Below are 25,655 nucleotides of genomic sequence, written 5' to 3'. Positions count from 1 at the left end.
TACCAATCGAAGGATTTAAGTTGCTCCAGTGTCACAAGATGCGAAAGTCCTGATCGTTTGGTCTGCACATTTTACGGGCGATGCTAACGCAGCTATTCGGCCATGCTATGGCTATGAATAGCGTCAATAGCTATTCGCTCAATAGCTTCAGTTTCTTCTTCAATACTTTCATACTCCAACCATCCGTTTCAATACATGCGTAATCTGTTGAATCGCTTAAGCCGCTGAAATCCGAGTCTGAATCCGAGCTAATGTCGCTATATCTTGCCGTGGTATCCGCCATTGTTTGTTTACATTGGCAGCACTGTATGACGTCACAGGGAAATGGATAGTTGCATCGCAAATAGCGAAAATCAAGCACTTTAAAGCTTTTTTTAGGGATATTCGGGGACCGGTAAAATTTAGAAAAAAAATTCAAAAATTACAAGTCACTGGGAACTGATTTTTATTGTTTTTAACCCTTTGGAAATTGTGATAATGTTCCCCTTTAAACCGGGAGCGAGAATGCTCGTAAGTCAATATATGCTCGAAACTTAAAGCATAACAAAAAGTCTCAAATTACTCTTAAGTTAAGCTATCGCTGTATGTCACCGGTGCTGTGCTGTTTTGAAGGACTGATCCGATCAAATATCTATACGACCTGAGCTGTTTTGAAGGAACTACTGCCAGCGGTGCTTGGCAAAGATCCGCTATATCAGGGGTTTTTAACCTTTTTGACCTCGGGTACCAAATATCCACCACAGTGGGGGCTAGACCCCACTCAAAAATTAACACTGAATTAGTAATCTTCCTCTTGATTTTAATCATATTCAATATGATAATATGAAACCATGTGTTAATTACAAAGATTATTACCAAGACTTGGGTGAGGCTGATTACAACCCTAATCAAATATATTATAAAAGGACCTCAAAAACACGAATGAAAAATGAATTTACATTTAGTAACGCAGTGCTGTAATAAATAACTTTTAAGTAAGTGAATAATAAATAACAATTACATGTTTCTTAAATGAACTGCCAATAAAATTGAAGTGCAAATGAAAATACAGCTTCACAACTTTAGTCATAATTTTTGCGCCTAAGAACTTCTCTATGACTTATTCTGTATATTTGATATTGTCACTACTGGCACACGTGGTGGAAACGTGTATTACAAAGGACGGACCACAGAAGCAGATGTCTTTTGGCAGCCCTCTAAGGCAGTGGTCCCCAACCGGGCCGCAGAAGAATTTATTAATTTTTATTATTTTTTAATTGAAAAAAAAATTTAATTTTTTTTTTTTTTTACTTAAAACATAAAAACCACAAGGTACGCTTACAATTAGTCCACCAACCCAAAAAAACTCCCTTTTTCATGACAAAAGGAAAAAAAAAAATATGTCAGAGCAAAGTCCAATATCCTTTAAAAAAAGCAGCCAATGAGGATGAACATACTTATTTACCCTGTTTTCTGGACCACAGGGCACACCGGATTATAAGGCTTACGGCCGATGAGCGGGTTTATTCAGGTCCTTTGCCACACAAAAGGCGCCCCGGATTATAAGGCGCTTTAAAGGGGTCTTATTAGGGCTGGGCGAAATATCGATATACTCGATATATCGCAGGTTTGTCTCTGTGTGATATAGAAAATGACTATATGGTGATTTTGGAGTATACGTTCTCACACACTTGTTTTTAGCTGCAGGCATTACACTACATGCATTTCTCCCTATTTTAAGTCTCTGTGAGAAAGAGAGACAAGAAACAAGTGCATCTTCTTACATACGTCACATACTGTCACGTGAGCAACGTCATACGGTCCCGTGACATGATAACATTAGCTGTGATACTAATGTTGTGGTGCGAGTGATAATACGAGAGAGAGAAGATGCGAATCGGGTAACAAATGAAGGAAGAATTAATTCCCAAGAAAACCGCACGGGGTCCATCGTCTGGCAGGGGTTTGGCTTCAAGCGGGATTATGTCGAACATTTATGCGGCAGAAGCGTTTCCACAAAAAGTAGCACCACTGCTAATTTGTTGCATCATTTGAAAAGTCACCCCGCTAGAAAATAAAGAGTGCTTGAAACTTTGCATGTCAACATCTCCGTTCGGTGCCACACCCACAAAATTCTGAATCAACCATTTCCAGATCAACACTGTATGAAAAAAAAAATCAACAACAGAAGGAGATAACATCCACAGGAACCTACCACAGAACGAAGGACATACACTTTTTGATTTCCTATTATGCAAATCATTTTTATTTGGCACTTATTGATATATTTTGTGTGACATCATGCACAAAAGTGCACTTTATTTGTTTTAAACTATTGTAGTGGGGTTCTGTACAAAAAGTGCACTTTAATTTAGTGTTGTTATGTCATCTTAGTGACATCATGCACAAAAGTGTCCTCATAGCTTGTTCTAAAATGACTGACAATCTTGCACTTTCTGTTTTGGAAATGACACGAATGTTTGTGCCACTGTTTAATAACTGTTTAATGAATACACTTTTGGTCAATTGACTTAGTTGTGATTTCCTTCTCTGCATGAAAGTGTAAAATGAACATATATTAAGGCCTACTGAAACCCACTACTACCGACCACGCAGTCTGATAGTTTATATATGACTGATGAAATTTTAACATTGCAACACATGCCAATATGGCCGGTTTAGTTTACTAAATTGCAATTTAAAATTTTGCGCGGAAGTATCGTGCTAAAACGTCGCGGTATGACGTCACGCATTGTAGAGGACATTTTGTTCCAGCATCGTTCCCAGCTATAAGTCGTCTCTTTTCATTGCAACACAAACACAGCCGGTGTTTCATTGTTTACATTCTCGAAGGTGAAGCTTTACTATGGAACAGAGCGGTCAAACGAACATGGTTCTCTACCACAAGTCAACCGGCAGGTTTCGGTGAGAAATTTGTGGTAATAAGTCTGCTCTTACAGTAAACATGAGCGGATAGCTTGCGTCGTTCCTCGTGCACCTGTAAAAGAAGCAGCTTCGGGACTCTCTTGCCTCCGCCGACCGGCCCCCCCCGAACGTGGGATGCTTCCACCGAGGAGGAGGGGGAAAAAAGCTCAGCCCGGCCCGACCGGCTGCCTTCGCTTCGCCTCGTCGAGAAACGTGGCTTCCCTCAGAGACACTGGTGGTCACCACACCGGTGGCCACACCCCTCCGACTTTCAGGTATGACTATATGATCTCACTAAAACACTAGTAACACGATAAACAGATAAGGGAAATTCCAGAATTATCCAAGTAAATGTGTCTAATAACATCTGAATCGCTCCCACTGCCCTGTCTTTATTTATTTATTTTTTTCTTGTCCTTCACTCTCAATATCCTCATTCACAAATCTTTCATCCTCGCCCAAATTAATGGGGAAATCGTCATTTTCTCGGTCCGAATAGCTCTTGCTGCTGGAGGCTCACATCATAAACAATGTGAGGATGTGAAAAGCCCTACAATCCGTGATGTCACGCGCACATCGTCTGCTACTTCCGGTAATTGCAAGTCTTTTTTATTAGCGGCCAAAAGTTGCAAACTTTATCGTCGATGTTCTCTACTAAATTTTTTCAGCGAAAATATGGCAATAATCGCAAAATGATCAAGTATAAAACATAGAATGGACCTGCTATCCCCGTTTAAACAATAAAATCTCTTTTCAGTAGGCTTTTAATGCAGTATGAAGAAGAATGTTTTAATGTAAACACATCGAATCATCATACTGCTGTGATTATATGCATCAAATGTTCATTCAAGACTAAGGCAAAATATCCAGATATATATCGTGTATCGTGATATGGCCTAAAAATATGGAGATATTAAAAAAAAGGCCATATCCCCTACCCCACATTTTGAATACCTGAGCCTTACTTTTGAGCGCTTAAGGTGTGACGTTTTAGCATGTTTTTGATATTTGGGGCTGAGAAGGACTTCCCACCTACCGTTCATTAATCTCTCTGCTCCTCTTGATTGCTAAATCCTTTTGGGCTTTAGACGAGCACTTTGGCCGCCTGCTCAGGCCTCCACAAACGAGAGATCATTTGGAGTGTGTGTGCGCTCGTTGATGAAATGCAGCAGTGATGATACGGGACGTCCATGCGTGTCCGTGCACATGTAAGGCTTACAGCGACACCCATGCTGTCATGAATGTTGCATGTCCTCTCGGCAAAGCAGCTTGCCGCTCTCTCTCTCTCTGACTCACCAGGGGAGGATTTTGACCAGCAGCGATTGTCAGAGTTTCAGCAACGCAGCGAGCGAGGCTTCGCTCCCCTCTTAAGACACGCGAGCGCACGGCCAGAAATTTCATGCAAGAGCTTAAAGCTCAGCTGTGACAGCGCTGGTGAAAATCCTCCTATATTTATGTCAGCTGCCATGTGGCCTTTATGCCAAACACAACGCTGCCCTACTCTACACAACCGAGGAAATAACATGCCGGATTTTTCGCACTATAAGGCGCACTTAGAATCCTTTCATTTTGTCAAAAATTGACAGTAAGCCTTATGACCCGGTGCGCCTAATGTACAATCAATCAATCAATGTTTATTTATACAACGAAAACTTTAACCTTAGTTCTAACATAAATAATAAATATAAATCGTTTGAGGTGCTTACTATGAGGTCTGTCACACCGCTGCCTCTACACCTGGCTGTTATCTACCGCCCCCCAGGGCCCTGTTCGGACTTTATCAATGAATTCCCAGAGTTCGTTGCTGATCTAGTGACACACGCCGATAATATAATCATAATGGGGGACTTTAATATCCATATGAATACCCCATCGGACCCACCGTGCGTAGCGCTCCAGACTATAATTGATAGCTGTGGTCTCACACAAATAATAAATGAACCCACGCATCGCAACGGTAATACGATAGACCTAGTGCTTGTCAGGGGTATCACCGCTTCCAAAGTTACGATACTCCCGTATACTAAAGTATTGTCCGATCATTACCTTATAAAATTCGAGGTTCAGACGCATGTTCGTCAAACTAATAATAATAATAACTGCTATAGCAGCCGCAACATTAATACGGCCACAACGACAACTCTTGCTGACCTACTGCCCTCGGTAATGGCACCATTCCCAAAGTATGTGGGCTCTATTGATAACCTCACTAACAACTTTAACGACGCCCTGCGCGAAACCATTGATAACATAGCACCGCTAAAGTTAAAAAAGGCTCCAAAAAAGCGCACCCCGTGGTTTACAGAAGAAACTAGAGCTCAGAAATTATCATGCAGAAAGCTGGAACGCAAATGGCGCACGACTAAACTTGAGGTGCACCATCAAGCATTTAGTGATGGTTTAATAACTTATAAACGCATGCTTACCTTAGCTAAAGCTAATTATTACTCAAATCTCATCCACCGTAATAAAAACGATCCTAAATTTTTGTTTAGTACGGTAGCATCGCTAACCCAACAAGGGACTCCTTCCAGTAGCTCCACCCACTCAGCTGATGACTTTATGCAATTCTTTAGTAAGAAAATTGAAGTCATTAGAAAGGAGATTAAAGACAATGCGTCCCAGCTACAACGGGGTTCTATTAACACTGACACGATTGTATATACGGCGGATACTGCCCTCCAAAATAGTTTCTCTCGTTTTGCGGAAATAACATTAGAGGAATTGTTACAACGTGTAAATGGAATAAAACAAACATCGTGTTTACTTGACCCTCTTCCTGGGAAACTGATCAAGGAGCTCTTTGTATTATTAGGTCCATCAGTGCTAAATATTATAAACTTATCACTTTCCTCGGGCACTGTTCCCCTAGCATTCAAAAAAGCGGTTATTCATCCTCTTCTTAAAAGACCTAGGGGATATGGCCTTTTTTTTAATATCTCCATATTTTTAGGCCATATCACGATACACGATATATATCTGGATATTTTGCCTTAGTCTTGAATGAACATTTGATGCATATAATCACAGCAGTATGATGATTCGATGTGTTTACATTAAAACATTCTTCTTCATACTGCATTAAAAGCCTACTGAAAAGAGATTTTATTGTTTAAACGGGGATAGCAGGTCCATTCTATGTTTTATACTTGATCATTTTGCGATTATTGCCATATTTTATCAGCATCTACATGCTGCCGCTAGGTGACATCATACGCAAATACGGTGTTAGTTTTCACTGTTATGCTGATGACACCCAACTCTACATGCCCCTAAAGCTGACCAACACGCCGGATTGTAGTCAGCTGGAGGCGTGTCTTAATGAAATTAAACAATGAATGTCCGCTAACTTTTTGCAACTCAACGCCAAAAAAACGGAAATGCTGATTATCGGTCCTGCTAGACACCGAACTCTATTTAATAATACAACTCTAACATTTGACAACCAAACAATTAAACAAGGCGACACGGTAAAGAATCTGGGTATTATCTTCGACCCAACTCTCTCCTTTGAGGCACACATTAAAAGCGTTACTAAAACGGCCTTCTTTCATCTCCGCAATATCGCTAAAATTCGCTCCATTCTGTCCACTAAAGACGCTGAGATCATTATCCATGCGTTTGTTACGTCTCGCCTCGATTACTGTAACGTATTATTTTCGGGTCTCCCCATGTCTAGCATTAAAAGATTACAGTTCGTACAAAATGCGGCTGCTAGACTTTTGACAAGAACAAGAAAGTTTGATCACATTACGCCTGTACTGGCTCACCTGCACTGGCTTCCTGTGCACTTAAGATGTGACTATGGTTTTACTATTTACGTATAAAATACTACACGGTCTAGCTCCATCCTATCTTGCCGATTGTATTGTACCATATGTCCCGGCAAAAAATCTGCGTTCAAAGGACTCCGGCTTATTAGTGATCCCCAAAGCCCAAAAAAAGTCTGCGGGCTGTAGAGCTTTTTCATTTCGGGCTCCAGTACTCTGGAATGCCCTCCCGGTAACAGTTCGAGATGCTACCTCAGTAGAAGCATTTAAGTCTCACCTTAAAACTCATTTGTATGCTCTAGCCTTTAAATAGACTCCCTTTTCAGACCAGTTGATCTGCCGTTTCTTTTCTTTTTCTTCTATGTCCCACTCTCCTTTGTGGAGGGAGTCCGGTCCGATCCGGTGGCCATGTACTGCTCGCCTGTGTATCGGCTGGGGACATCTCTGCGCTGCTGATCAGCCTCCTCTTGGGATGGTTTCCTGCTGGCTCCGCTGTGAACGGGACTCTCACTGCTGTGTTGGATCCGCTTTGGACTGGACTCTCGCGACTGTGTTGGATCCATTATGGATTGATCTTTCACAGTATCATGTTCTCATAGTCATCATTGTCACCGACGTCCCACTGGGTCATTATTGTCACCGATGTCCCACTGGGTGTGAGTTTTCCTTGCCCTTATGTGGGCCTACCGAGGATGTCGTAGTGGTTTGTGCAGCCCTTTGAGACACTAGTGATTTAGGGCTATATAAGTAAACATTGATTGATTGATTGATTGATATTTATAAAGCCCTAAATCACAAGTTTCACGCCACTACAATAGTTTAAAGGCCTACTGAAATGCGATTTTCTTATTTAAACGGGGATAGCAGGTCCATTTTATGTGTCATACTTGATTATTTTGCGATATTTCCATATTTTTGCTGAAAGGATTTAGTAGAGAACATCGATGATAAAGTTTGCAACTTTTGGTCGCTAATAAAAAAGCCTTGCATGTACCGGAAGTAGCAGACGTCACGGGTTGTAGAACTCCTCACATCTGAACATAGTTTACAATCATGGCCACCAGCAGCGAAAGCTATTCGGACCAAGAAAGCGACGATTTCCCCATTAATTTGAGCGAGGATGAAAGATTCGTGGATGAGGAAAGTGAAAGTGAAGGAATAGAAAAAAAAAAAAAAAAGACAAGAGGGCAGTGGGAGCAATTCAGATAGGGAAGATGCTGTAAGAGGAGCCGTGGCAGCCGTGGGGGAGTCAGGACCACTCAGCCAGGCCCAACCGCAACAAGGGATAGAGCCATACCGCTTTGAACTTGACGGTGACGGTCAGGAGGACGCTGCTGATATTGATGCTGGAGTAGCACACGACATAGATCGCCTTCAGAATACAGAATGGTAAAAAATGTTTTATTAATACACATAATACACTGTACTTTGTGTGTGTGGTTCAATCCAACCGTGTTCGCTTGACATCTCTGTTCCACATTAAAGCTTGACCGTCATCTTTCGGGAATGTAAACAATGAAACACCGTTGCTAAAGCCGGCCGCAATACACCGCTTCCCACCTACAGCTTTCTTCTTTGATGTCTCCATTGTTCATTGAACAAATTGCAAAAGATTAACCAATGCAGATGTCCAGTATACTGTGGAATTTTGCGATGAAAACAGACAATTAATAACTGGCCATGATGCTGGAACAAAAGGTCCTCTACAATCCGTGACGTCGCGCACACGCGTAAACATACCAAGACGTTTTCAGCAGGATATTTCAACACGAAATTTAAAATTGCAATTTAATAAACTAACCCGGCCGTATTGGCATGTGTTGCAATGTTAAGATTTCATCATTGATATATAAACTATCAGACTGCGTGGTCGGTAGTAGTGGGTTTCAGTAGGCCTTTAAAAAAAAAAAAGTGCACTTTTGTGCATGATGTCACTGAGATGACATATCAAAACAACACTAAATTAAAGTGCATTTAAGACATGCGGCCCGCAAGACGTTATTTTGATATGAAAGTTTAATGTTAGTGCGGCCCGCAAGTTTTATATAGCTTGGCAGCGTTGTGTGCGAAACTGAAGGAATCTACCAATCACGGTGCGGTATGTGGTTCTCGAGGGCCGAACACTGACGTCACTTGCGAAACGCTGGGCGAATCGGACGTTTAACAGGTTAGTCATGTTAGCCCGTTCGGGGCCAATCGTGCTACCGTGACTGTAAACTCCATAGCGCGCTTATAAGCACATTCTAGCTGCCGACATGTTGCATGCTGGGTAGTGTAGTTCTTATATTCTCTAGCTCATAACATCACAGTAAGTATGTGTACACATTGTCGCTGACTGGAGAAATCAAATTACCGCATTTTTCTGACTATAAGTTGCAGTTTTTTTCATAGTTTGGCCGGGGGTGTGAAATATACCCAGGAGTGACTTATGTGTGAAGTTATTAACACATTACCATAAAATATCAAATATTATTTAGCTCATTCACGTAAGAGACTAGACGTATAAGATTTCATGGGATTTATCGATTAGGACTGACAGATCGTTTGGTAAACGTATAGCATGTTCTATATGTTATAGTTATTTGAATGACTCTTACCATAATATGTTATGTTAACATACCAGGCACCTTCTCAGTTGGTTATTTATGCCTCATATAACGTACACTTATTCAGACTGTTCACTATTCTTTACTTATTGAAAATTGCCTTTCAAATGTCTGTTCTTGGTGTTGGATTTTATCAAATAAATTTCCTCCAAAAATGCAACTTATACTCCAGTGCGATGTATATGTTTTTTTCCTTCTTTATTATGTATTTTCGGCCCGTGCGACTTATACTCCAGAGCGACTTATACTCCGAAAAATACGGTATTATTGTTATTACTCATGACTGATTTATTTACTTAATTCTCATCCATCCATCTATTTTCTACCACTTATTCCCCTTAGGGTCGCGGGGGGCGCTGGTGCCTATCTCAGCTACAATCGGGCAGAAGGCAGAGTACACCCTGGACAAGTCGCCACCTCGTGGCAGGGCCCAAATTCTCATTTTGTTCATTTATATTTTGATTTGACTTTGTGTTGAAAATAAAAATAAAGAAGTTTAAAAAGAGTTTTCTTAAGAAATATTTTATTGCAGCCCAGCCTCACCCAGACTCTGCATCCAGTGGCCCCCAGGTAAATTGAATTTGAGCCTCCTGGTTTAAAACTAAATTAGGAGCCTTTGTTTGCTTACTTACTACTAAAAGACAAGTTGTCTTGTATGTTCACTATTTTATTTAAGGACAAACTTGCAATAAAAAACATATGTTTAATGTACCGTAAGATGTTTTGTTAAAATAAAGCCAATAATGCCATATTTGTGGTCCCCTCTATTTAAAAAAGCACCGAAAAGTACCGAAAATTATCGAAATATTAGTATCGGGACAACATGTAAATGTGGTCTATCAATGCAGTCAGCAAAGTCAGCCATCTTCTGTCACCCTCTCACTTCCTCCATGAGTAACAGCTGATATCACTTCTGCTGACGCACCCCCCGTCCCTCCCCCACTCGCATCCCCGTCAATCACCAGTGATAAATTCATACGTCATGCAAAGAAACAACAGGGCTGTGACACACGATTCGATTCTTGCCGGTGACGATTCCATTCAGAAAGGATACTGGATTCAAAAAGATTCTCCATTCATAATAAATATATATATATATTTTTTTAATAAGATTGGGTGACAGTTCTCTGATTAACTACATTCCCCCATAAAATAAATAAACAGCTCTGATAAATTGCTGTATCACTTAAAAGAAAACATATTTTGTTCAAACACATTGTACCCAAACATTTAATAAAGTCAAATACACATAAGGCAACAAGGGAAGTGTCCAACATTTCTTTTACTTTACAAAAAATATGGGCATTAACAATATGATTTGCCAGAGTGGCTGGACAGGACAGATCTAAGAAAAAAAATATATATATATACATATATATATATATTCATTTTTAAATGTATTTATTTATTTATTGTTTTTTTTGTTTAAAAAAATATATATTTTCTTTTTTTTTTTTTTTAATTATTGGAAATGTTTTTAAATAAATATGTTATATATATTTATACATATATCCGTCCATCCACAATTTTCTACCGCTTGTCCATCCAACACCCCCCGCGACCCCGAAAGGGGCAAGCGGTAGAAAATGTGTATATATATATATATATATATATATATATATATATATATATCCTTCCATCCATATACTACCGCTTGTCCCTCCAGCACCCCCCGCGACCCCGAAAGGGACAAGCGGTAGAAAATGGATAAACTTTCTCTCTACTACTCCAAGTAACGCCTTTATTCAACCAACCCATCTCTCATAGCAACCGAGTGTGTGGTGTTCAGAAGCAAAATAACCACTGGGATCTTTGACATCAACAGCTGTGGCTGTAGGCAACCTCCCAAAGTGGCTACATTTGAAGCATCAATCAATCAATCAATGTTTACTCATATAGCCCTAAATCCCGAGTGTCTCAAGGGGCTGCACAAGCCACAACGACATCCTCGGCTCAGATCCTCACATCAGGGCAAAGAAAACTAATCTCAAAACTCAAAGCATCACGAGCGGTCCAACCAGCAGCTGTGTGCGCCTGACAAACTGCTTTTGTGGAAATGTGGCCTCCACAACCACATTTGACAACGAGCATCAACATGATGACGAGTGGAAACCTAAGACACTTATTTGCAGCCCCGAGTCATGCCTACACCCTTTCAGCCACACTAACATGTTATTTAGACGTCTTTTCTGTGTTGATAATTCCGCACTACCCTCATCGCAGTGGGCAAGCATCTCCTCCACCGGGCAGATTTGACTCCCACTCTTTCTTTTTGCTGGAAAAAGAAACCATTCCGATGAATCAGTCGTGATCTAAATGCTAAGTTCTGAATTCCAATTATTCTTAAACTAATTACGTGCAGACTTTAACAGGCAATTTTTTTTAATTTTTTTTAAAAGACCCATGTGTTGGCTTTCTCCCTGGCTGTGTGCAAAGCCAGTGATGATGTACATCATTTATAACATCAGTGTACATTTGAACACAGCGAGGCAAAAGGCAAGAAAGATGACTCAGTGGCCTATATGCTCGTTTCCTCTTTGGGGTTTCCTCTCCCGTTTTAATCTCCCCAAGCATCTCTGTCTTACAGTTTGTTCTATCATTCCGCTGAGTAATACACACACAGAAGGGATCCAGAAGCAAATACACACTAACACACGCCTGAGAGAAACGTTGCAAATTCAACGGAAAAATGGATGTTAGAAACCTCAGCTTCAATTTGTCTGAATTAAACTCCGGATGTGGGCTTCACGGTGGAAGAGGGGTTAGTGCTTCTGCCTCACAGTACGAAGGTCCTGAGTAATCAGGGTTCAATCTCGGGCTCGGGATGTTTCTGTGTGGAGGTTGCATGTCCTCCCTGTGAACGCATGGGTTCCCTCCGGGTACTCCGGCTTCCTCCCACCTCCCAAAGACATGCACCTGAGTATAGGTTGATTGGCAACACTAAATCATCCCTGGTGTGTCAATGTGAGTGTGAATGTTGTCTATCTGTGTTGGCCCTGCGACTTCTCCACAGTGTACCCCGCCTTCCGCCCGATTGTAGCTGAGATAGGCACCAGCGCCCCCCGCGACCCCAAAGGAAATAAGCTGGAGAAAATGGATGGATGGAAACTCCGGATGTCCATCAACTTTTGCCCGAAATACTCATGTATTGACATGCACCTGTACGCTACATCAGTACCGCCTCAGAAAAGAGTTCCCAAAGTACCATCATAATAGCAAACATTAAAAATACAAAAGAGTTGTAGGCCTAAGTATTAATCAAATATACAGTAGAGGTTGTATTAAAAATGTGTATTTTTTGTAAACGTTTGTTTTGTAACGGTACACAAATTTCGGCTCAGTACGTACCTCAGTTTAGAGGTCAATGTTCTTTTCATTTTCGGTACAGTAAGAAAACAAAATATAATTGTTTTGGTTATTTAACAAATTTGCTAAATCTTCCAACAAAAATATTTTTCTTAGTGGAATATTTGATGTGAAGTAATGGGAACCTTGGATAGGTCAATAATTTATAATAACATTGATTTTGATTCAATATTAAAGGCCTACTGAAATGAGATTTTCTTATTTAACGGGGATAGCAGGTCCATACTATGTGTCATACTTGATCATTTCGCAATATTGCCATATTTTTTTCTGAAAGGATTTAGTAGACAACATCGACGCTAAAGTTCGCAACTTTTGGTCGCTAATAAAAAGCCTTGCCTGTACCGGAAGTAGCAGACGATGTGCGCGTGACGTCACGGGTTGTAGAGCTCCTCACATCCTCACATTGTTTAGAATCATGGCCACCAGCAGCTAGAGCGATTCGGACCGAGAAAGCGACAATTCCCCCATTAATATGAGCAAGGATGAAAGATTCCTGGATGAGGATGATGAGAGTGAAGGACTAGAAAAAAAAAAAAGTAAAAAAAAAAAAAAAAGGCACTGCCATACTTATTATTGAAGTCACAAAGTGCATTTTTTTTTACATGCCTCAAAACAGCAGCTTGAAATTTGAGACATGCTCTCCCTGAGAGAGCATGAGGAGGTTGAGGTGGGAGGGTGTAGAGAGTAGCGGGCGGTGTATATTGTAGCGTCCCGGAAGAGTTAGCGCTGCAAGGGGTTCTGGTTATTTGTTCTGTTGTGTTACGGTGTGGATGTTCTCCTGTTGTCATTCTTGTTTTGGTGTGGGTTCACAGTGTGGCGCATATTTGTAACAGGGTTAAAGTTGTTTATACGGCCACCCTCAGTGTGACCTGTATGGCTGTTGAACAAGTATGCTTTGCATTCACTTGTGTGTGTGAAAAGCTGTAGATATGTGACTAAGCTGGCACGCAAAGGCAGTGCCTTTAAGGTTTTATTGGCGCTCTGTACTTCTCTCTAAGTTCGTGTACACAGCAGCTTTTAGAAAGTTATAAATTTTACTTTTAAAGGAACCGATACTGATAATTTTGAAACCGATAATTTCTGATTTAATATCCATTTTGAAGCATTTATCGGCCATCTCTAATTGTAACATTACAAACTGAACAGTGTTTTTGAATATAGGAATGAAAAATACTGTACTTTTATCAAGTGCCTTTTAAGATTTTCAATTCGGCCAGCCAGACGTTTGACATAATTTTTTTTAGACCTTTAACATCAAAACATTGCCGCCATTATGAAAAGCAGTGCTGGTTTTAAATGACCTTATGTCTTGAACTATACAAAGTAAAAATGTCTGATAATATCGGAGTGCCGATAAATGCTTTAAAATGCAATTTCGGAAATTGTCGGTATCTTTTACAAAAAGTAAAATGTATGACTTTTTAAAACGCCGCTGTGTACACGGACGTAGGGAGAAGTAGAGCTCCAATAAACCTTAAAGGCACTGCCTTTGCATGCCGGCCCAGTCACATAATATCTACTGATTTTCACACACAATATACAGGTCACACGGAGGGTGGCCGTATAAACAACATGCGCCACACTGTGAAGCCACACCAAACAAGAATGACAAACACATTTCGGGAGAAAATCCGCACCGTAACACAACAGAACAAATACCAGTAGAAGCATTTAAGTGCAATCTTAAAACTAATTTGTATACTGTAGCCTTCAAATAGAACCCCCCTTTAAGACCAGTTGATCTGACATTTCTTTTCTTTTCTCCTCTGCCCCCCTTTACCTCGTGGGTGTGGGTGGGGGGAGGCACAGGTACGGTGGCCATGGATGAAGTGCTGGATGTCCTGAGTGGACCGCTCGCCTGGGCATCGGTTGGGGACATCTCTGTGCTGTTGACCCGTCTCCACTCGGGATGGTCTCCTGCTGGTATACTCCTTGCCCCACTTTGGACTGGACTCTCACTATTATGCTAGAGCCATTATGGACTGCACTTCCACAATATTATGTCCGACCCACTCGACGTCCAATGTATCCGGTCTCTCCTAGAGGGGGACAGGGGAGGAGTTACCCACATTTGCGGTCCTCTCCAAGGTTTCTCATAGTCATTCTCATCGACGTCCCACTGGGTTGTGAGTTTTTCCTTGCCCTTATGTGGGCGCTGAACCGCGGATGTTGTTGTGGCTTGTGCAGCCCTTTGAGACACTTAGGATTTAGGGCTATATAAATAAACATTGATTGATTGATACCCAGAAGCCCTTGCAGCACTAACTCTTCTGGGATGCTACACTATACACCCCCGCTACCTCCTACAAAAAGCCCGCCTCTCTAATCCCCGCTCCACCCCCCCACCCCCCACCCCCACCCTCCAACCCCGTCCACCTTAACCTCCTCATGCTCTCTCAGGGAGAGCATGTCCCAAATTCCAAGCTGCTGTTTTGAGGTATGTTAAAAAAAAAATAATGCACTTTGTGACCTCAATAATAAATATGGCAGTGTCATGTTGTTATTTTTTTCCATTACTTAAGTTGATTTATTCTGGGAAACGAGTTTGACATTGTTTAATGCATCCAGTGGGACATCACTAAAAAACTAGGCATAATAATGTGTTAATTCCACGACTCTATATATCGGTATCGGTAATTAAGAGTTGGACAAAATCGTCAAAAAAGCCATTATCGGACATCTGTAGTTACAAACATGCCCAACATTATCAGCACTGCTAACACTGAGTCTTTGGCAAAGTGAACAACATGAGTCACAGCAACAACAAATTAAGCCAAAAAAAAAGTTCTCTGTTCTGATCAATAATTGTTTGGCTGCATTTTGACATTGCAAATGTTTGTGGTAAAACAGGAAAAAAGGTCTATGAATAAGTAACACGATTCTTTTTTTATTCGCAAGAAAACGACGTTGAAACGTGTCACGCTTTTGTGTCTGAAAGCTTTTGGCTATTTTTGTTGCTTTCCTAAACGCTGGCTCTGGGCAGCCACATTGTGTCTACGCTCTTACGCTCCACATCTTAAAACCACGTTGGCCCAACACGCCTAACGCACTTACTGCACCCCCGTGCGTCTCGCAGACATGATCTCTGAAACGTAACCCTGTAATAACCAGCCGCCCCGCTTCTGGTCAGGCAAGTATGTGCAAAGTGACGGGTGTGGCCCGTCCTCCGACAGGAGACAATAGTGGACCGCCGCCGCGTCCAGACCGCCGACTGAGGGCGTTTTCACGCGCTTCGCCGTTTCCTTATTGGTCCTCGGAGACGACATCATCCCTACAATCACAACCAGAGATCACGACCCCCTCGCCCCCACACCCACTAATACGGCACATCTGGTTCTTCTGTGTGTGTGTGTGTGTGTGTGTGTGTGTGTGTGTGTGTGTGTGTGTGTGTGTGTGTGTGTGTGTGTGTGTGTGTGTGTGTGTGTGTGTGTGTTTTACGGACAGAAAAGCTTTGAAATGCAGGGTCCCTGCTATCACATGTTGATACAAATATAACATTTACATAATAAAAAACTACAGTCTTCCCAAATGCTGTAATAAATTAAGCATGATGAGTTGACGTGAAACTGTTTAATGTTGCACTTTTTATATGTAGAAGAAAAGTTTTGTCATTTTATTTAATCCAAGCAACAACTTGAGGCAGTTTAATGTTGATTATCGTGGGCTGAATTATTGTAGTGTTCCCAATGTTAAAAGGATAAAGCCATTGTTTACAAATTTGGTAAATAAATAACCCAAATATTATATTTACCGTATTCCCTTGAATTGCTGCCGAGTATATGGTACGCGCCTGCCTAGAATTACTGCCGGGTCAAACTCGTTTCGCAAAATAATTAGCGCATGCTTAGCATTACCGCCAGCTCAAGATTAACGCTGGGTCAAACCCGTTTCGCAAAATATTATTTTTATTGGCGCATGACTAGAATTTCCCCCGGGTCAAACTCGTTTCGCAACATAATTAGCATATGCCTCGAATTTCCGCCGGGTCAAACTTGTCACGTCACGAGTGACACTTCACCTGTCATCATTTTCAAAATGGAGGAGGCTGATTTCAATCATTTGAAATCACACAAAGGGAAGAAGATTAAGAGCTATTCAGTAGGATTCAAGGTCCAAGCAATTGATTTTGCTAAAAAGAACAGTAAGCAGCTATGTTTTATTAATATACCGTTGCTGCATGTGTCAAATATGAGTCATTAAATGACTTCCGCCTCCTGGTGGTAGAGGGCGCTAGTGATCTTTCTTGCGACTACTCGGCTGCAGAAGTGACAACAAGCAGCAAGAGTGAGCAGCGATGGTTTATTTTTTCCTCTCGCTTGCACTTTTAACATGGAGGATTACATATCTAAAATAAAACAGTTTTCTAAACTGGACTTTCAAGGCCTACTGAAATTAGATTTTCTTTTTTAAACGGGGATAACAGGTCCATTCTGTGTGTCATACTTGATTATTTCGCGATATTGCCATATTTTATCTGAAAGGATTTAGTAGAGAACATCGACGATAAAGTTCGCAACTTTTGGTCGCTAACGGAAAAGCCCTGCCTGTACAGAAAGTCGCAGACGATGACGTCACTCGTTGATGGCTCCTCACATCTTCACAATGTTTAAAATGGGAGCCTCCAACAAAAAGAGCTATTCTGACCGAGAAAACGACAATTTCCCCATTAATTTGAGCGAGGATGAAAGATTCGTGTTTGAGGATATTGATAGCGACGGACTAAAAAATAAAAAATAAAGTTTTTTAAAAAAAACGCGATTGCATTGGGACAGATTCAGATGTTTTTAGAGACATTTACTAGGATAATTCTGGGAAATCCCTTATCTTTCTATTGTGTTGCTAGTGTTTTAATGAGTTTAATAGTACCTGATAATCGGAAGGGTGTATCCACGGGTGTCTGGAGGCCAGTGTCTGATAGAAGTCGACGGCAGCTGTACGGACGGCACAAGCTCAGCTGATTTCGGTAAGTGGCGACTTTTTACCATAATTTTCTCACCGAAAACTGCTGGTTGACATTTGGTCGGGAACCATGTTCGCTTGACCGCTCTGATCCATAGTAAAGTTTCACCTCCGGGAATTTTAAACAAGGAATCACCGTGTGTTTGTGTGGCTAAAGGCTAAAGCTTCCCAACTCCATCTTTCTACTTTGACTTCTCCCTTAATAATTGAACAAATTGCAAAAGAATCAGCAACACAGATGTCCAAAATACTGTGTAATTATACGGTTAAAGCAGACTACTTTTAGCTGTGTGTGTGCGCAGCGCTAATATTTCCTAACAGTCTGTGACCTTCACGCGTCCACGTCAGCATTCCACGACGTTTTCAACAGGACACTTCGCGGGGAATTTAAAATTGCAATTTAGTAAACTAAAAAGGCCGTATTGGCATGTGTTGCAATGTTAATATTTCATCATTGATATATAAACTGTCAGACTGCGTGGTCCGTAGTAGTGGGTTTCAGTAGGCCTTTAAATCGAAGCAGGAGGTAATAAAGGAAGATCTCCATCGAGACAGAGAGACTTTTAAAACTGAAGAAAGATAAGGAAGACTTCTATAAACAAGTTATCGATGCTTTTGATCAGAAGGAGCTGCGCAGGGAATTCATTTATAAGTAAAGGTAAGACCATTGTTTTTTTGTTTAAATGTGCTTTTCATGATAGTATCCTTACATCACACTCAAATTTATAAGCGCAGGCCAAAATTTACCACATGCCTTTGGTAAACACCGGAGTGAGAAGAGGTTTTAAATTATTTAGCGCCCCAGCGGCAATTCAAGGAAATACGGTAGTTTTCTTACTGTACCGAAAATGAACCAAACCGTGACCTCTAAACCGAGGTACGTACCGAACCGAAATGTTTGTGCACCGTTACACCCCTAATTTCCATTATTTGAGGTTTTTCCCCTGTTGGTCTCTGAATATCACTCGTGCGAATATCTAGTGTATAATGTTCATAAAAGGCAGCCGTGTAGTGATCATGATCTGTTGGCCTTGGCACCGGACCACACTTGGCGTGAAATCCTGTGGTTAAAATATTAGGCCAGACAGACTTAAATACCAAAAGAATTCACCACTGGCTGGTGACACAATCTCCCCTCACCCCACCTCCACACCACACACACACACACACACACACTACACACTACACACTACACACTACACACACAACCAGACTCATCAGAGGCAAATCTCCACTTGACCCAATGGAGGCTGTCCAGTCCCAGCATTAGAGGCTGTGCGCAGCTTTGAGGCCTACTTTCACTGATAAGCCAGCAGATGAGGCGTCATCAGCGTTGTGTCATGTTCAAAGCTAACTGGACCAAAAATAGATGACTCCAGACCACCTTCACATTCACCCACTGCAGAACTTGGTCACTGTATAAGTCGGCACAGATTAACAACCCCAAAAATTGACATTTTGGCCAACGATGAGGGGATTAAAGTAGATATGTTTGATAATATCGGACTGACGATATTATCGGCCGATAAATGCTTTAAAATGTAATATTGAAAATTATAGGGATCGGTTTCAAAAAGGAAAATGTATGCCTTTTTAAAATGCCACTGTAGGGAGTGGTACACGGACATAGGGAGAAGTACAAGTAACCTGGTCCTTACACACCGGAGCTCTTCTAAAAAGAGCTCAGCAGCGCTTGCACTTTTTGCGTCGGATGAAAAGAGCATAGCTCCCTCCCCCCATTCTCACCACATTCTCCAGAGGCACTATAGAGAGCCTGCTGACCAACAGCATCTCTGTCTGGACTGGAGCCTGCAATGACTCAGACTGGAAGTCTCTCCAGAGAGTGGTGAGGACGGCGGAAAAGATCATCAGGACTCCTCTTCCTCCTATCCAGGAGATCGCAAAAAGCCGCTGCCTGACCAGGGCTCAGAAAATCTGCAGGGACTACTCCCACCCCCACCAAGGACTGTTTTTACTGCTGGACTCTAGAAAGAGGTTCCGCAGCCTCCGAAGCACAACCTCCAGGTTCTGTAACATCTTCTTCCCTCAGGCCGTAAAACTGTTGAACGCATCATAATTAAATTATCCCCTCAACTCCCCCCAAAATTGATTAACTCACTGGAATAAAAAAGACAATATAAACGTGGACGCATGTGAAAAAGTGCAATATATTTATCTGTACAGTAATTATTTATATATATTTATATATACATATTTATTTTATACATATATATTTATATATTATTTATGTATATTTATTTGATTATATCTGCACCTTATTGCTTTTTTTTATCCTGCACTACCATGAGCTTATGTAACGAAATTTCGTTCTTATCTGTGCTGTAAAGTTCAAATTTGAATGACAATAAAAAGGAAGTCTAAGTACAGCGCGCCAACCCCACCTATTTTCCCGGGAGATTCCCGAATTTCAGTGCCCCTCCCGAATATCTCCCGGGGCAACCATTCTACCGAATTTCTACCGATTTACACCCAGACAACAATATTGGAGGCAGTGTTTTTGCTTGCCGGCCCAAAAACATAATATCTACGGCATTTCACACACACACACACACACACACAAGTGAATGCAACGCAAACTTGGTCAACAGCCATACAGATCACACTGAGGGTGGCCGTATTAACAACTTTAACGCTGTTACAAATATGCGCCACACTGTGAACCCACAGCCTTCCCGGTAAGGTTTATTCAGGTGTACTGGAGAGGAGGCTACGCCGGATAGTCGAACCTCGGATTCAGGAGGAACAGTGTGGTTTTCCTCCTGGTCGTGGAACTGTGGACCAGCTCTATACTCTCGGCAGGGTCATTGAGGGTGCATGGGAGTTTGCCCAACCAGTCTACATGTGCTTTGTGGACTTGGAGAAGGCATTTGACCGTGTCCCTCGGGAAGTTCTGTGGGGAGTGCTCAGAGAGTATGGGGTATCGGACTGTCTGGCGGCCTGGCGGTTTGCTCCCTGTACGATCAGTGTCAGAGCTTGGTCCGCATTTACGGCAGTAATCGGACACGTTTCCAGTGAGGGTTGGACTCCGCCAAGGCTGCCCTTAGTCACCCATTCTATCCATAACTTTTATGGACAGAATTTCTAGGCGCAGTCAGGGCGTTGAGGGGGGTTCCGGTTTGGTGGCTGCAGGATTAGGTCTCTGCTTTTTGCGGATGATGTGGTCCTGATGGCTTCATCTGGCCGGGATCTTCAGCTCTCACTGGATCGGTTCGCAGCAGAGTGTGAAGCGACCGGAATGAGAATCAGCACCTCCAAGTCAGAGTCCATGGTTCTCGCCCGGAAAAGGGTGGAGTGCCATATCCGGGTTGGGGAGGAGACCCTGCCCCAAGTGGAGGAGTTCAAGCACTTCGGAGTCTTGTTCACGAGTGAGGGAAGAGTGGATCTTAAGATCGACAGGTGGATCTGTGCCGCGTCTTCAGTAATGCGGACGTTGTACTGATCCGTTGTCGTGAAGAAGAAGTTGTGCCGGAAGGCAAAGCTTTCAATTTACCGGTCGGTCTACGTTCCCATCCTCACCTATGGTCATGAACTTTGGGTTATGAACGAAAGGACAAGATCACAGGAACAAACGGCCCAAATGAGTTTCCTCCGCCGGGTGGCGGGGCTCTCCCTTACAGATAGGGTGAGAAGCTATGTCATCCAGAAGGAACTCAAAGGGTGATGGGTCAAATGCAGAGAATAATTTCGACACATCTTGTATGTGTGTGACAGTCATTGGTACTTTAACTTTAACTTAACTTTTAAAGTAAAGCCGCCGCTTCTCCACATGGAGAGGAACCAGATGAGGTGGTTCAGGCACCTGGTCAGGATGCCACCCGAACACCTCCCTAAGGCCAACCAACCGGTAGGAGGCCACGGGGAAGACCAATATGTCTCCCGGCTGGCCTGGGAACACCTCGGGATCCCCCGGGAGGAGCCGGACGAAGTGGCTGGGGAGAGGGAAGTCTGGGCTCCCCTGCTTAGGCTGCTGCCCCCGCGACCCGACCTCGGATAAGCGGAAGAAGATGGATGGATGGATGGATGGACTGTGAACCCATACCAAACAAGAATGACAAACATTTCGGGAGAACATCCACACCGTAACTGTCGCATGTGGGGGGTCAGGTCGAGGTTTGTTCTCCCAGAATGCAGAACGGACAGCTCCGGACGACAACATGAGGTAGGAGATGATTTATTAATCATGAATCATACAAGTACCAAAAAAGACAGAAACAAACAAAAGAAAAACGTGCCGATCGCACGGGAAGCTGAGGCACCAACTTAGCACAGGAATCAAGAGCAGGAATACACCAAAATGACAGTTGCATACCGCAAACATTATGCATCGGGGACTGTGGCGAGCAACGTGAATAAATAGCTCTCTGACTAGTGCTCGACAGCAGGTGAACGTGCAAAACACTAATCAGAGGCAGGTGAAACCAATTAGCACCCATGGTAACCTAAACAAACACCCAAAGTGCACAAAACAGGAACTAAGGGAGTCCAAAACTAACAGAACATAACTAAACAATAACAAAACATGATCCGGACTACGGATCATGACAGTAACACAACATAAACACAACAGAACAAACACCCATAAACCTTTGCAGCACTAACTCTCCCAGGACGCTACAATATACACCCCCCTGCTACCCCGACCCTGCCCACCTCAACCTCCTCATGTCATAAATTCCAAACTGCTGTTGTGAGGCATGTTAAAAAAAAATAATGCACTTTCTGACTTCAATAATAAATATGGCAGTGCCATGTTGGTATTTTTTTCCATAACTTGAGTCGATTTATTTTGGAAAATCTTGTTACATTGTTTTTTGCATCCAGCGGGGCATCACAACAAAATTAGGCATAATAATGTGTTAATTCCATGACTGTATATATCTGTTTCGGTTGATATAAGTATCAGTAATTAAGAGTAGGCCAATATCAGAATATCGGATATCATCTTTGAAGATGTAACGTGGCTGGGTCTTCCAGCATGACAATGATCCCAAACACAACGAAGGAGTGGCTCCGTAAGAAGCATTTGAAAGTCCTGGAGTGGCCTAGCCAGTCTCCAGACCTCAACCCCATAGTAAATCTGTGGAGGGAGTTGAAAGTCCGTGTTGCTCGTCGACAGCCCCAAAACATCACGGGAATGGGCCAAAATACCAGCTACTGTGTGTGCAAACGTGGTAAAGACCTATAGTAATTGTATGACCTCTGTTATTGCCAACAAAGGTTATATTACAAAGTATTGAGTTGAATTTTTATTATTGACCAAATACTTATTTTCCACCATAATTTACAAATAAATTCTTAAAAATTCCTACAATGTCGCTCACAGTTGAAGTGTACCTATGATGAAAATTACAGACCTCTGTCATCATTTCAAGTGGGAGAACCTGCACAATCGGTGGCTGACTAAATATTTTTTTTGCCCCACTTTATACACATATATATACACATATATATATATATATATATATATATATATATATATATATATATATATATATATATATATATATATATATATATATATATATATATATATATATATATATATATGTATGTTCATGTTTGTCCTTCGTTTTCAAAGATGACCAGGTGACTTCACGTTGATTTGTGTGTGCGAAGATGGCTGATGAGGCCAATCCTTGCACGGAATGACCGGCTGCAGTGAGGGCAGGTTATGGCTGGGGGTTGGCTGGGTGAGAGGGAGGAACAGTCTCTTGTCTTGCGGAGCTGTTGCTTCTGTTCGGCTTCATGGATCCGTTTTTCCTCGAAGTCTGCTACACCATGCCAGACTGCAGAGCGCCAGTTTGAACGGTGTTGGGCAACGGCTTCCCAGGTCTCTGGGTCCAGACCATAGCCCTTGAGACTGGTTTTTAAGGTGTCCTTAAAGTGTTTCCGTTGTCCGCCGTGTGAGCGCTTTCCATGGTGCAGTTCACAGTACAAAAGTATTTTTGGTAGGCGTTCGTTTGACATACGGCAGACATGGCCAGCTCATCTCAGCTGGGAACGCTTGAGGATGGCATAGATGCTTTCCATCTCAGCCCTGTGGAGGACCTCGGTGTCTGGGATCTTGTCCTGCCACCTGAAAATGAGCAGCTTCCTGAGGGATCTCATGTGGAAGGCGTTAAGTTGTTTAGCATGCCGGCAGTATACAGTCCAGGTCTCACAGGCATACAACAGGGCAGGTAGGATAACAGCAAGATAGACCTTTAGTTTGGTCCGTAGGCTGAGCCCTCTGCGCTCCCAGACAGAACTGCGGAGTCGGCCGAATGCAGCACTTCCATGTGCTATCCTATGCGTGACTTCCTCGTCGATGTTGCTCATACGTGACAAGGTGCTACCCAGGTAGACAAACCTTTCAGCAGCTTTGAGGTCCTCACGCTTCACGCTGACGAGGGGCTCAGTGTACGGGTCTCCAAGAGTGGGTTGATGCATCACCTCTGTTTTCTTTGTACTGATGGTGAGTCCAAAGTCTGAGCATGCTGTGGCGAAGCTGTTCATGCTCAGTTGCATTTCCAGCTCGTTGGAAGCATTCAGGACACAGTCTGCAAAGAGTAAGTCGTGAACCTTGGTGGTCTTTACTTTTGTTTTTGCCTGGAGTCTTCGCAGATTAAACAGCTTGCCATCAGTACGGTAGCACAGGTCTATCCCCATATCCCCAGACCGGAAAGCATCTTTCAGCATGGCTGAGAACATCATGCTAAACAGAGTGGGTGCCAGAACACAGCCTTGTTTGACTCCATTTTCCACATGGAAAGGCTCAGATGATGCGCCGTTGTCCTGGACTTGTGCCTGCATTCCATCATGGAATTCACGGACCATGTTTATGAAAATGTTTGAGCAGCCAAACTTGGCCATGATCTTCCAGAGGCCCGCTCGGCTGACAGTGTCGAAGGCCTTCGTCAGATCTACAAAGGTGGAGTATAGAGTGACGTTCTGTTCTCGGCACTTCACTTGGAGTTGGCGAGCGGCGAAGATCATGTCGGCTGTACCACGACCCTGCCTGAATCCACATTGGCTCTCCGGTAGGAGGTCTTCGTGTTCAAGATGTTCCGTCAGGATGTTTAGCAGAATTCTGGCCAGGATCTTTCCTGCTACAGACAGCAGAGCAATGCCGCGGTGGTTGTTGCAGTCCTGCCGGTTGCCCTTGCATTTGTATAAATGGACGATGGAGGCGTTTTTGAATTCCTGTGGCAGCTTCCCTTGGTTCCACATGGTGCAGAATAGGGCTACCAGTTGTTTGGTCAGAGGTGGCCTACCAGCTGTGTAAATTTCTGCTGGAATTCAATCAATTGTTTACTTATACAGCCCTAAATCACTAGTGTCTCAAAGGGCTTCACAAACCGCTACGACATCCTCGGTAGGCCCACATAAGGGCAAGGAAAACTCACACCCAGTGGGACGTTGGTGACAATGATGACTATGAGAACCTTGGAGAGGAGGAAAGCAATGGATGTCGAGCGGGTCTAACATGATACTGTGAAAGGCAATTGCATCAGCACCAGATGCTTTGCAATTTGGAAGTTCACTGATGGCTTTGATGACCTCAGCTTCCGTTGGTGGTTGGTCAAGGGAGGTGTTGACAGGGACTTGAGGGAGGCGTGCAATGGCTTCCTCATTAATGACTGAGGGGCGGTTGAGAACACAGTGTAAATGCTCAGCCCAGCGCTCAAGGATCTTCTCTCTGTCTGTGACCAGTGTGCTGCCATCAGCACTGAGGAGAGGGGAAGATCCTGATGTTGTGGGCCCATAGATCGCCTTGAGGGTGCAATACAACTTCTTGCTGTGATTCTGGTCTGCATAGCACTGAATCTCGTCAGATTTTCGGAAGAGCCAGTTGTCCTGCATCCGACGCAGCTCTCGCTGGACGGTTGCTTTGATGTTCTTGAGAGCAGACTGTTTTTGAGAGGATGTTGGATCGCTGAGGTGGGCTTTGTGCAGACGATGTTTCTCCTGGAGAAGATCTCTGATGTGATCATCATTCTCATCAAACCATTCCTGTTGCCTGCGGGCTGTAGATCCTACTGAATTG

General features: G+C 42.8%; 1 protein-coding gene across 9 annotated transcripts in view; it reads right to left on the bottom strand.

Annotated features, from left to right (window-relative positions):
• The window catches only part of taok3a (TAO kinase 3a), a 264,388-nt gene that overhangs the window by 188,289 nt on the left and 50,444 nt on the right, over positions 1–25,655 (bottom strand). The window contains exon 3 of one of the 9 annotated variants that reach the window (XM_061903039.1): positions 14,430–14,688. The exons of 7 other annotated variants lie outside the window; for them this stretch is intronic. The gene's annotated coding sequence lies outside the window, so the exon portion shown is untranslated. Of the gene's footprint in view, positions 1–3,940; positions 3,964–14,429; positions 14,689–25,655 lie in introns of those variants that run through there. One more of the 9 variants, XM_061903077.1, reaches the window with a different exon arrangement.

This window comes from Nerophis ophidion, linkage group LG01 (genome assembly GCF_033978795.1).
Source record: "Nerophis ophidion isolate RoL-2023_Sa linkage group LG01, RoL_Noph_v1.0, whole genome shotgun sequence".
NCBI lineage: Eukaryota > Metazoa > Chordata > Actinopteri > Syngnathiformes > Syngnathidae > Nerophis > Nerophis ophidion.
Note: the sequence above shows the minus strand (reverse complement) of the source record. Positions and strands in the feature narration are given on the sequence as shown.